This window comes from Wolffia australiana, chromosome 14, assembly GCF_029677425.1.
Source record: "Wolffia australiana isolate 7733 chromosome 14, ASM2967742v1".
NCBI classification, from domain to species: domain Eukaryota; kingdom Viridiplantae; phylum Streptophyta; class Magnoliopsida; order Alismatales; family Araceae; genus Wolffia; species Wolffia australiana.
The window spans coordinates 10885976-10899919 of NC_135848.1; the positions used below are offsets into that span (position 1 = coordinate 10885976).

At 43.6% G+C, this 13944-nt stretch overlaps 1 pseudogene; it reads left to right on the plus strand.

Annotated features, from left to right (window-relative positions):
• Positions 1 to 1193: 1193 nt before the first annotated feature.
• On the plus strand, positions 1194 to 2879 carry LOC144712448 (aldehyde oxidase GLOX pseudogene; annotated as a pseudogene).
• The last annotated feature ends 11065 nt before the right edge of the window (positions 2880 to 13944 follow it).

Consider the following 13944-nt stretch of genomic DNA (forward strand, 5'->3'; position numbering starts at 1 on the left):
CCCTTCCCTTCCCTCTCTCTCCCTCTCTCTTTCTTTCTCACTCACTTATCTATCTCTTTCGTGGGGCCAAACTTTCATCTGTGTATAACATTGCCCGATCGTGGCTGCGCGTCCAGGTCTCCTCCTCCTCCTCCTGCAAACCCAGCCGGTGAACGCCATACACGTGAAGAAAAAGAGAGATAGAGATAGATATAGAGATAGAGAGAGGAAGATAGACAGAGAGACAGAGAGACAGAGAGACAGAGAGACAGAGAGACAGAGAGACAGAGAGACAGAGAGACAGAGAGACAGAGAGACAGAGAAAGAGATAAAAGAGAGGAAGAGAGACAGAGAAAAACAGAGAGAAAGAGAAAAAACAGAGAAAGAGAGACAGAGAAAAAAGAGAGAAAGAAGGACAGAGGGAAAGAGAGACAGAAAAAAAAGAGAAAGAAGGACAGAGAGAAAGAGAGACAGAGAAAAAAGAGAGAAAGACAGAGAGAAAGAGAGAAATAGAGACAGTGAGAAAGAGAGAGACAGAGAGAAAGAGAGAAAGACAAAAAAAGAGACAGAGAGAAAGACAGAGAAAGAGAGAGAAAAAAAGAAAGAAAAACAGAGAGAAAGAGAAAAAAAGAGAGAGAAAGAAAGACAGAGAGGAAGAGAGAGAGAGAGAGAGAGAGAGAGAGAGAGAGAGAGAGAGAGAGAGAGAGAGAGAGAGAGAGAGAGAGAGAGAGAGAGAGAGAGAGAGAGAGAGAGAGAGAGAGAGAGAGAAAGAGAGAGAGTCAGAGATAGAGAGGAAGAGAGAGAGAGAGACAGAGATAGAGAGAGAGACAGAGATAGAGAGAGAGAGAGAGAAAGAAAGGGAGAGGGAGAGGAAGAGGGAGAGACAGAGAGAGTCTGGTGAGAGAGAGAAACCAAGGCCCTTTCTGCCTTTCCGGTGTTGTCCACTTGCCCCCCCCCTCCCCCGTAAAACACGTTCGGATGGGTGAAAAGGTGGCGCTTTTGGCGATAACAGGAGAACACACACGCGCCCAACAATGCATTTAATCAACCAGTCGAGTACCGAACAAGAACACAAAAAAGCCCCATGCCCCAAGTACTCTTTAATCCCCCGTGCGGCTTCTCCCCCCCGCTGATGCCGCCATTGTCTCTCTCTCTAAATCTTCTCTATCCCATCCTCTCGTGTGGCTCAAAATCTACGCAAACGACGCAATAAAGCGGCTCAAAGACGCTGCATGGCGAACTGAACCCCCCGATGGCAACGCCCGTAGTCCTGCTCGCAACTCTCTTCCTCCTCGGCGGCGCCGCCGCAGCCGGCGGAGGAAAGTGGGAATCGATAACGACCAACACCGGAGTCTCCGCCATGCATATGCAACTCCTCCCCGGCGACCGGCTCGTCTTCTTCGACCGCACCGACTTCGGCCCGTCCGGCCTTCTCCTCCCCGCCGGCCGCTGCCGCGACGACCCCGCCGACACCGCCCTCCCCCACGACTGCACTGCCCACGCCGCCGAGCTCCACCTCCCCTCCGGCGAGCTCCGCGCGCTCACCCTCCGCACCGACTCGTGGTGCTCCTCCGGCGCCCTCTCCCCCGACGGCTCCCTCGTCCAGACCGGCGGCTACAACGACGGCGACCGCGCTGTCCGCCGCCTCCGCCCCTGCGCCGCCTGCGACTGGGAAGAAGACCCCACCGGCCTCCTCGTCCGGCGCTGGTACGCCACCACCCAGTCCCTACCCGACGGCGGCGCCGCCGTCGTCGGCGGCCGCGGTCAGTTCAGCTACGAGCTCTTCCCCTCCCGCAAACTCTTCCCCCTTCCCTTCCTGCGCCAGACCCGCGACTCCGAAGAGAACAACCTCTACCCCTTCGTCCACCTCAACGTCGACGGCAACCTCTTCGTCTTCGCCAACGGCGCCTCCATCCTGCTCAACCACCGCAACGGGCAGGTGCTGAGGGAGTACCCAGCCATGCCCGGCGGCGCCGCCAGGACCTACCCGGGGACGGGCTCCTCGGTGCTGCTGCCGCTCGGCGGCGCCGCCGCCGAAGTGATGGTCTGCGGCGGCGCGCCGCGCGGCGCCTACGCGATGGCCCAGCGGGGGCAGTTCATGGAGGCGGTCGGCTCGTGCGGGAGGCTGAGGATAGCCGAGGAGAGGCCCGCCTGGGCTATGGAGGAGATGCCGGCGGGTCGTGTCATGGGGGATATGATACTGCTGCCCAACGGAGAGGTGCTTATTATCAACGGCGGGGGGCGCGGGTCGGCGGGGTGGGAGCTTGGGCGGGAGCCGGTTCTCGCGCCGGTTGTTTACGACCCGGCGGCGCCACCGGGGGCGCGGTTTAAAACCCAATCCGCCGCCGCTACGCCGCGGATGTACCACTCCACCGCGGTGCTGCTCCGCGACGGCCGAGTCATGGTCGGCGGCAGCAACCCGCACAAGTTTTATAACTTCACCGGCGTGCTGTTCCCCACGGACACCAGTCTGGAAGCCTTCTCGCCCGAGTACATGGCCGCTGTCAGGCCGGAGATCCTTCCCCCCTTCCCGGCGAAGCTCGGCTACGGCCAACGATTCGTCGTCTACTTCGCCGCCGCGGGGAGGATAGCCGGCGGGGTGAGGGTCACCCTGGCGGCGCCGTCGTTCACGACCCACTCCTTGGCCATGAACCAGCGGCTTCTTGTGCTCGAGACAGCGGCGCCCGGCGGCGGAGCCGCCGGCCGGTACGGGGTGCGCGCCGTGGCGCCGCCGTCGCCGAACCTCGCGCCGCCTGGGTTTTACATGCTCTTTGTCGTCTGCGACAAAGTCCCCAGCGTTGGGGCTTGGGTCCAGATCAACTGACGTCCATTCTTCCTCCTGAATTGTTCTCTTTCTTTTCCATTGACGACGAGGAATAAATAATAAGGCGGGTGAAGCTTGAAACCACCAAAGCTGGTTCACGGGTGCGAGACACGACGACGAAGAGAGACAGAGATTCTTGTCGCCCCGAGGGAATACGATAATTTGATAAACAGGATAACTGGGCGATTTTATGGAAATTAAAGGTCGTAATATTCATCAATCCTTTTAAATTATTATTGTTCAACTCTCACAAAATAAATTCATCCTCACTGGATGATAGTTTCTGTGAGTAAGGGAACAAATGAGCTCTGATTTAAAGCTCGGGTTCTAGGATTAGATATAGCAGAAGTGATAAGAGGATGCCATTAAGATCGAATAACGGTCTAATATGGGATTAGGAAGTAGTAGTGATACGAGATATTGACAAAGGATAGAAAGGAGAGAGAATGAAGAGAGAGAAAGAGTGGATAATCACACCTCAGTGGGTTCTTTCACTTGGGACGGATGTAAAAATGAAAATTACCATCCTCTCTCTAGAATAATCATTTGAACCCTTAAGGACAAGGGAAATTTGGCCCCTTGCATGCAGTGTCAGCCCCAAACTATCGATGTCATCAGCTGTGGGCCTGACACCTTTCAACAATTTTCATCTTGGTTGACATCCCACCACCAATAGTTGTACTAGTCAGTTTCATGTAGGTGTACTAGTCTGGTACCTGTAATGTGAATGCTAAGAATAATATATCACATTTCCACGTGATGACTTTTGTCGGCATCTTTGTCCCATTCTACTTTGCTTGAACTTTCTGTAAATAATCTCTTCAAAATCTAACAACTCACGGACCATGCAGTCTCACACATCAGTGTGCTTTGAACATACATGACATACCACATTCTTTACCATCTGAATGGCAGTCGGAGTGTCATAGACTAGAGGAACTCCGCCTTGTCTAATTCGATGTTATTTGATTCACACTTTTAATTGTCACCTGGGTTCTACTTGATCTTCGTTGTCTAAACCAAAGTTGGAGAAAGTTGGAGAGGAGAGGGAAAGATATAGAGGAGGTCAGGTGGGCACTTGAGGCGGCAGCTTGGTGACAACATCAACAACTAAATGACTGAACGGGATTAAGATGGATAGAGCTTGAGAGGAAGGAGTCATTCCCCTTATTTACGTCATCCGTTTCGTTCTTCATCACAGACAAACGACTTAACAGTACTAACGACGGAATGGTGACATAAACGAAACGCTGAAGGATGACGGTCGAGACGTGATGTGGATGGATGAATGATGAACGGATGACAGAACGGATGTCTGTTTATTACCCTTCCATCATTCGTTATCCATCCTCCATTCCTAGCTGGTGCGAAGGGCAATCTCTCAGGCTGAAAATATGTGGTGAAACACTGAAGATGAAGTTGCACTTTGAATTTTATTTTTAATCATTGCAGTTTATGGACTGGGAAGGAAGACCTGTTCCGTAAATTTTAATTTATTATCTTGGTGATTTTTTTCTTTTCAGATTCTCTGCTTCTACCTTATTCTTTTCATTCTTTTGTCCTGTTTAATAGTCTGTTTCCTAATTATCCGAGTGTTAATATTTATTGGCATCTTTATTTTTTCCCATGGAGCTATCCTTCTACTTTTTACATATTTCTAGGTGGGGTGTTATAAGGCGAAATATCTGTTGAGTTATGTACCGTCATATCTACCTGCATAGCTATCTACATATGTTTTTGTGTTTGTGTGTTTATCTAAGTAATTAAATAACATCCTATGCATAAACATATTCTCTTATCGACAAAACCTATCCATATATCTATGTATTTCTTCAAGGGACATACATTATGGATGTATATAATAGATTATTAAATTTTCAATAATTTGCATCATTTAACTATTTTTACACTTCAATTAAAATAATTATTTTAGTAATTTTAATTCATAAAATTATAATTCTTATTTATTTTATTTTTGATAGTTTCAATATAATGGTTCCCTTTTCCTAAAGTGATCTTATTACAAAATTTTCAGCCTTTGAGAAGGATTTCCAAAGTGATGTGTATCATATGAGAAATATTAGTATAACTAATATTTTATGTATTTCATTTATTAAAAAAAACTTATTTGAAGAAGTTTTACCTTTATTTTTTACATGTATATAAATTTATTGTATTTATGGATTTAAGTTTTTAAATATTTTTAGTAATTGATATTATTTTATTTTTAACATAATTATTTGAATGTAAATAGTGAGTAAATTTTTACAAGAAAATATCATATCATTATTTTCCAATTCTCAACCCTGATATTGCATGAATGCATTAATAAAGATGATCATACAATCTGGTTTGTATGATAAATATTTTTGGAGTTAATAAAAGGCTGGGGTGGAATTAGACCTTGGTTTTATTTGAACTACTCTTTTTTACTTTCATTTTGTCCTTCAGAAACGGGTTCTGGTTCACTCACTGTTTATGAATTTGTGCATCCCTTGTCTTGGATTTCTTTGTCTTCCCATTGAAACTGATGTTGGATATGATGTTGTATCATTCTTGTTAGCTGCGCCATCATCTTTTTCATCTTTGGTATCTTTGAATATGTATGGTTGGTTAAAATTTCATATGATTGATGATTTTTTTAAGAATATGGTATTTGTTGAAATGTAGGTCACTGTATCTCGTTCAAGTTTAAATTTACATGATTTTCCCTTCCATTCCAATGGTCCTGGGATTAGTCAAATTTTGTGGGATTTCCTTCCTCCACTTCAAAAGTTATTAATCTGCATTATCAGAACTAAATAAAAATGGGATTGTTATAAAATAGAGCTACAATGATAAAATTTTGAATTTATAATAGTTATCCTTCCATTCCTTTTCAAATGGGATTGTTAAAGTTTCATGTCATTCACTTCCTCCAATTCAAAGCATTATCCATTCACATCATCATCACTATACCAAATCAAACAAAGTGTTTTGCATATGTAAAATAAAGTCTAACCTTTTATTAAAGTTTAATTATATATTTTTCAGAATTCTGAATTATTAAATATTGATATCATAAAATAGTTTTCAGAATAAATCCATTGTACAAATAGGTTTTTTTGAGAAAATAAGTCAGTGAAATAAGATATTATTTTATTCGCTTAGTATGTGGTAGTTAGAAGTAGTGTCCACAGGGCACTATATTTTGAAACCAGTATATTGCCTAAGAGGGAATGAATAGATTATTATAAAATATTTTATTAAATAAAAAAATTTAAATTTAATGGCTAAGAAGCATTAACATTTAGTATTCATGGTGGTCATATTAAATAAAGGAAGAAGTGCATACATTGGCTAGTGGTTGGCAATGTTATGGCAGAAACCAGTGGCATAGATCTGAATTTTCATTTATAATATCCTATTCGATTGTGATGAAAATTTTAATAATATGTGATCATCAATATATATATATTTTAAAGATATATTTACATAATTTTTTGAACTGCATCTTTTGAATTATTCGTTGAGAATATTTCATAGTAAATTTTAGATGGTCATCTATATATATATATATATATATATATAGGTATTTATGTTCAATCTAGATAGGTGAAGTAAGGTTAGTCCCCAGAGAAAATAATAATTTGTAAAATAATATATGATAAATGTAAACTGATAGAGAAGAAGAGATCGTATATTATAAGATATTAAAAATATATAAATTTTCAGATCATAATGAGGTAAATGTTTATGTATGAAATATTAAGGCCTAAATTATGGTTATTAATGCTTAAATAATTAATGAAGGGATATGGTAAACATAGGAGTATATTTTGTATGGTGAGATGAGGTCATGGGTTGATGGGTAATAATTGTTTTAAAACAGTTTTAACAACACAAAGGCATAAGTATAGTTATTCTTTACTAGTAATGACATTGAGAAAGAAAGAGAGACATATAAAAAATCACCTTAAATGACTGAATGATTAAAAATAAGCTATTTTTTGGAGAATTTATGACGCCCAATTAGCTCTATATTGCCATCAACTCAATAAATAAAAAAACCTTGATAAATAATAGAATGATTTCTTAGACCCTGAAAATAATTATTCCAAATTTGGATTACTCAAGTAATATATAAATAGGCATGGATGGTTATAGAAGAGAGAACAATCCTCCAATTCAAGTAAGGTTTCAATATTTCATTTGTAACATCATGATTGTGCGCGCCCAAACGACATCAAAAAAACGTCATCAGAGCCGTCATCTTTGTCATCAGCATCTTTGCCAGTCCATGTTCAGCTCGATTGGCACGCCAAAGCATCCATGAAGATGCCCGGGTTTAAGTACCCCGGGTAGAGCACGCCTGCGCACGTGTTCGCATTTTAATTATCTGTTTCCAGTTGTTTAATTTCTCTTTTGTGTTCGTCATAATGAGTGCACCTGCTCGTTGTGACGCGTCCGTTTCACCTTGTTTTTGTATCCGTTCGTACCGTTTTATTTTTCACGTCGTTTTATCTAAGATTTCTTTATTTGTGTTGTAATAGGGTGGGAGTCTCTTATTGGACTCCCCCTTGTTGGACCCATTGTAAGGGGCCCATCATGGCCCTATATAAGGCCATGATGGGCACAGTGTTCTGATTAAGATCTGGAATTTGTGTTACATTTATCATCACCAGATCTCAACCCAAGAAAGAGGAGTGGAAGAGGAAGGAAGAGGAGAGGAAGAGTGAGAGTTAGGGAAGAAGAGGTCGCTATTGCCTGGCTACCGTCTTCCTGCCGCCCCTGACCACTGAGCTGACGTGCTCTTAGCTCGGCGGAAATACACACTCTGTTATTGCCACACGCCATCGAGCAGCGTCATCGGAGACTTGCCTAGTATCCGGACGCACCATTGCTGCATGTACGTGCACTCCCGTGATCGATAGTGGTCAGTTGAGTCACCGCTGTGCATGCGGTGGAGCCTTCAGTCTAATTGTCACACTGTTGTGCTGCCAAGACGCGCCATCCCAGCCGACCATGAGAATCGACACCTACGGTAGATCGCCGGCTAACCCCGCGACATCGCAACTCCTGGTGCCCTGTGTGTCGCACACGGGTTCTAGACGGCCAAAATCATCACCTAAAGCCTAATTGCGGGGCTGGTCAATGCCCACGAATCACAATAACGATACATCACGACGATCTAGTGCCTACGTGCCCGACCGTCTAGACTACACCCAAGCAATAAGTATTGGTCGTCACCCAAGCCAGCGCCTACGTGCCCTACCGTCGGGGTCTACGCTAGAAGGTGCCGCTGAGGAACAGATCCGGACTGGGTTGTTTCATTCATCACACATTGATGGCGAGGACGTCAACACTTCAGCATTGAACGCATCACCACGGTCAACCGGAGTCAACACGCCCGCTATGGACCACGGTCAATCGGAGTCAACTGAAGTCAACACGCCGCAACCGTCGACAAGCACGTCTCCACCCACGCACGTCCTTACGCGCGTCATGACACGATGCCAGAGGCAGATCCACAACTGCCCTTTGGCGTGACACGGCGCACGTCTTTATTTTCTCGTCTTTATTTTCTCGTCATTTTCTCTTTCTCCAAGGCCTATATATAGGCCATTGTTTTCAAGAAACATTAGGCAGTCATTAATTCAAGAATTGAGTTTTGTTAACTCTTCTTGGAGGACTGCTCAGCCTCCCCTATCCTTCTTAACCCTAGCCGTCATCGGTGCTGCTGCCGCCTCGCGACGTCGACCTCCCACCTCCCCTCCATTCTCTCTCTCTCTCTCTCTCTCTCTCTCTCTCTCTCTCTCTCTCTCTTTCTCTCTCCGTTCGCCCAGCCTTGGCCACCTAAGCAGCCCCACCAGGGCTGCTAAGGCAGCCCCGACCAGGCCGCCCTAGGCAGCCTCGCCAAGGCAGCCCCGCCAAGCCCGCCAAGGCCGCCCCGACTAGGCCGCCCAGACAGCCCCGACCAAGTCGCCCAGGCCGCCCCGCCAGAGCCGCCCAGGCACCCCCCCAGAGCCGCCCAAGGCAACCCCGCCAGGGCCGCCTAGGCTGCCCTCCAGGGCCGCCCTTGGCAGCCCCGCCAAGGCCGCCCAAGGCAGCCCCGCCAAGGCACCAGGCAGCCCTATAGAGCCGCCCTAGACAACCCCACCAAGGCCGCCCAAGGCAGCCCCGCCAAGGCCACCAGGCAGCCCTCGCTAGAGCCTCCTAAGAGCGCCCAAGCTGCCCAAACCGAGCCGCCCGAGGCCACATTCAGGCTGCCCCTGTCCGGACGCCGTCGGCGCTTCAAGCCGCGTGCGCCCTGCCTCTTTGCGCGCTTCGCGTGCTCAGCGCCCGCGCACGCTGCTCCGTGCGCTTTGTGCGCCGCGCGCACCCTTCGCGCGCTTCGCGCGCGCTGGTGTTCGCCCACGCTTGACTCTGTGCCCACTGCACTCAACCAGGGCCGTTCAACGCCCGGAACGTCCAGCCTCATCCTCGTCCACTAGGCCGCTCAACGCCCGGATTCATCCAGTCGCACCACGATCAGAATTTCCCGCTCCCTCTTCATGACTACGGTGCAGAGGTACGCCTAAACCCTTTGGTGTCGAAGTGTTCTCCGTCCAGTGTTTTCTCGGGAAGTTTCCACCGTCGTCGGAATCTGAATTGGTTTTGAGTTTCTGCTTCTTCTACCTCCCTCTCGAGTGTTTCCCCGCAACGCGAATCTGACGTATTGATTTTGGTGCTTAGGCATCATCGCGGTGGGGGAAGACAGTACTCCCGCCCTCGATAAGGGTCGGAGCTGCACCACCAGATTTTTTATCGGTTTTAAAGTCTGGATCCGAACGTGTGGATTTCTGTGGATTGTTTTATCCCTCCTTATAAACCCTTTTATCCCTCCTTATAAACCCAATTCCCATCGTCAACTTGTCCGTCGTCCTTTCCTTTGTCACCCCTCACACATCCATCCTACCCTTACCCATATACTCAGTCGTTCCGCCCTTCCTCGTCTACCCCGTAGTCGTCCTACATCACACATTGCTTGTGGGTCACTAGAGTGTTCGAGACCTCATTGCAATTCTAGACCACATCCCATGGTCCTGACCTCCTGCATCATACGTGGCCTGTGACCAGGAGGCGTTACCTGCCGCTTGCACCGCCACGCCTATTGAAAGGAGTGTCGAACGCGCAGACCAGCCCGCACATCCACGTAAGTCCCAGCTACGCCTTGTTCGTCCGTTATAATACTTTCTAAACTATATTTTGACTACACTCCACCGCACTTGGGTTAGAATAGGTGAGAGAATTACATCGAGAAAACTACAAATTGAACGTTTCCCAAGGCACGGTTCGAGCCCGTCTGTTACGTGTGAGCTCTACGGAATTATTCCGTTTGGCGCCGTAGTCGCCGTTGTCGTTCCGACGAGGGTCAGAAGGTCACCGTCACCATCACTAGTCGCCACCCGTAGCTTGGAATCCAACGAACCCCCACAAGTCGGAGCCTGCATGTACACTCCACCTAGGACATTGCACTCACGTAGTTACATCTCTGTTAGGAATTATCCGTCCGACGATGCATCCACATAGTTACATACACTTAGTTAAGTACCCTTTGAACGACGCCATCGACGACGTCTGACATCACATCATAAATGGCATATGGAGATTGTATATTTTTTGTCTCTAACTCCAAAATATGGGTGATCACGGATTTACCATCACTATACCTACATTGGAATTTCTTGTAGTGGTATAAATCCTTGAAATCATTTTTCCTAGGGGTTAGATTCACAACTCCAATTATATATCAAGTGCCCCAGTGATCAACTAACTTAAGGGCATAAATATTTCATTCTGATAAATTGTGTTATGTAAAAAAGTAATATTTTCTCACTTATGATATGGCAACTAGGATTAAAAATATGTTGTGGGCACAAACTTGAGATCAACAACTTGAGAAAAGAAGGTTTCTATAAATAGAAATTGCAATTTATTTACCTGTACGTACCAAATATTTCAATTTAAGTTATTGATGAAAAATAAAAAATTGTGGAAACATATTTATTAATTTTAATATATTTTTATAGTAATGATTTTACCAAAACATGGAAACATACTTTTTTAAGGCTTTGCAATATTTGGTGCCACGTTTTCAGCTCTTTAAGGTGGTCTTCACATGGCATGGAAATTTAGGTATACAAAACATGGAAATTTAGAGAGTTAAAGAGATATTAATCAGGAGAGAAAGAGGCAGAAAGGGATTTATAGAGAAATAAATGATGGACTGGAATGGAAATTAGATGGTGGACGAAAACATTTATCAAAGTTTATAACACCTTCCATTTAGTCTTCAAAACCTCAGTCTATCCTCTCAAGTCGAAATTATAGTATTCCATATGGATCAGGTCATTTCAATGCAAACAAGAGAAGAAATTAAAAAGAAAAGTTTTAAAAACTCACATTAAAAAGGTTGAACAACCCAGAACTAGGAAAACATTTTCCTGCTTCCCAGCCTCTGCTAGATAACAGGTACAATGAGGACGAGACACGAGTGGAGAGTACTTAATACATATGTGATAATTATTAAAATACCCCTTTCACTATTTTTTGTTCTCTTTCCTTACCATTTTTGCGTCCCTTTCTCATTGGTTGGCTTCCCATCTAAATTCTGTATGTATTATTTTAGGAAGTGATTAAGGGAAAAATATGTGGGATAGTTTGAGGTCTATGCCACTATGGTTTCTCCATTGAAAGTGAAAACCTCATTTGATCCATTTAAGCACATCAGCTGACTAAATTAAATTAAGAAATATGATAGCTCATTATTAATCGTCTCATTGAAGTCATGTAAATGTCTACTTATGGAATGGATAACATGATAATTAACACATTAATATCATGCCTTTTCAATTTTTCTTTCTCTAGAATGATTATATATGAATGAGATCATGGCATATAATGATTCAATTCACCTTTATGCAATATTACAATTTTATTTATTTTTAGTACTTTAAATATTAGTTTCCCTTCAGATTCACTGAGAAATAAAGTTACAAGTCTTGAGGAAGAGATAATACTTTTGAGCTCTACCCAACCTAATTGGCCAGGAAGAATACAAACTGCTTCTACATTCAAAATTTTCCTGGACATTGAAATGAAAGTGTAAGTTTCTTCTTAATCATATGATCTTGTTCTTGACCATCTCCAAAGACTAAGTCATCTGTGGTACATTCATAAAATTAGATGATTTTTTATAATTAAGAGTGTTGCATTTGATTCACGGAAAATATTTTTATTTTCCTTGATTCAAAATATTGAACGAATCCTATTCATAATTTTTCTAAAAACTTTGCACGCCTTTGGTTTCCCCCGGCCCAGTGCTTTAGAAGGTTTGATTTGGATTTGTAGAGCTGGTGCTTCTACTGCCTACACGTTGCGCGTGCCCCCCCCCCCCCCCCCACATCCCAGTTTGGCCCAATTCCACACATGCCACTAACTGTTGGGGTCTTGGCCATGGATGAAAAGCTTAAAAATCCTTTTCATGGAAACAAAATATGAAATTAAAATCCATGATTAAATCAAATCAAAATCTTGGTACCTTGTGCTTTTTTCACCCTTGACTTGCTCCTTGGGAGAATGTTCTGGTGTCATTCACGTCTGACCTCTAGAAGTATCCACGTGATTAAAGGGCTCATGGATCTGTACTTCTTCTTAAAGAACTCATTGATCACCACACCATCAAGACTCTCTTTTGGTTGAGGGAGAAAAGGAGAAGGAAGAAAAATGGGACCACCTATAGCTGGCATGGGTGACTAAAATAGGTGATCTTTCCCCTGTCTATAATATATTCAAGGCTTTTCTTAAAAGTCTCCTAATAAAGTATATCTCCAAATGCACGTTTAACCTTATGTGTGTGAACTTCCATGCCCATGTATCATTCTAGTTCATAAATGTAATGTCCTGGTAACAATTTTTAGCCAACCATATCAATTAACAACTTCAACATATAGATTAATTAACAAAAGGAGAATTCGGCTCAATTGGTACGTCAAGCGTCCACCTCGTTGTGTGCCAAGTTACACCTCATGCTCTACAAAATATAAAGTATAGTTTTAAGTCTCACGGAACCTTAATGATCATTCGTTACTGTAAATGTTTAATCATTTTATCTGCGTAAGACTCCCAAATGACTTTGGGTATGGTTAATGTCAAACCCTAATCCATCATTCAGTTAGTACTGATGTGTAACATGGATCGTTGAAAAATACATTCTCCAATATCCTCACTACCTTGGGTAGGGTTTTAGCTGCATCACCTTAACGTAGTTGATCTTTTTCTTTACTGAGCACAAATGATCCCCCTCTCTGTACTTCTTACTATATCTGACCTAATCCTCATGTAAGTCTCAATATTTGAAACTCATATATGACACTCAAAAAATTATCACCCATTCATAAGATATCCTTGGCACCTTAAGTCAATAGATCACCTATATGGCCATAACATGAGTCAACATCATTGACATTTATATAGAATACCATTCACGGCCAATATAGTGAATGCTTTCTCCAAAGAGCACTCACTTTATGTTTTTAGTATTTCCACACTAAAGTTAACAAGATCAGCTAAACTTATTGATAAGCCAAAAAAGGGGTAAAATTTATGCAATTTTAACCCTTGTCGTTGTCAATTTTAGCTTATACAATAAAATGTATAAAACCTCACTTAAGATGCACAATGATGAGTGGAGGTATCGTCCAAGGGAGGCTAGTAAGGAGTTCAATTCGATGATTTTTTTAATAATTAGGACTAACTTGATCTTCAATGAAGATCAATTTAGCCTAATTAGAAAGGGAATTTAGAGAGGGAGGTAGAAGAGATGAGAAGAGTAGAAGAATTTAGGGAACTCTAAGTTGAATTAATTGATCCAAATGAGAGGATCAAGGAATTCACTTTAAAGGGATTTAAGAAGAATTTTTTGGTTTGGTTTGTTTGTTTTTGTAGATTTGATAATTCAGAACTGACTACAATATTAGACACTAAATAAAAAAACAGTTTTAAAACCCTAGAATTCAAAGTTTTTTAGAGTTTTCTTTGGGCATGCACTTGAATACCCAATTAAATCTCTCAATTTCTCCTCTCAATCCTAATCAGGGCTTGTACATGCCGCTCACGCC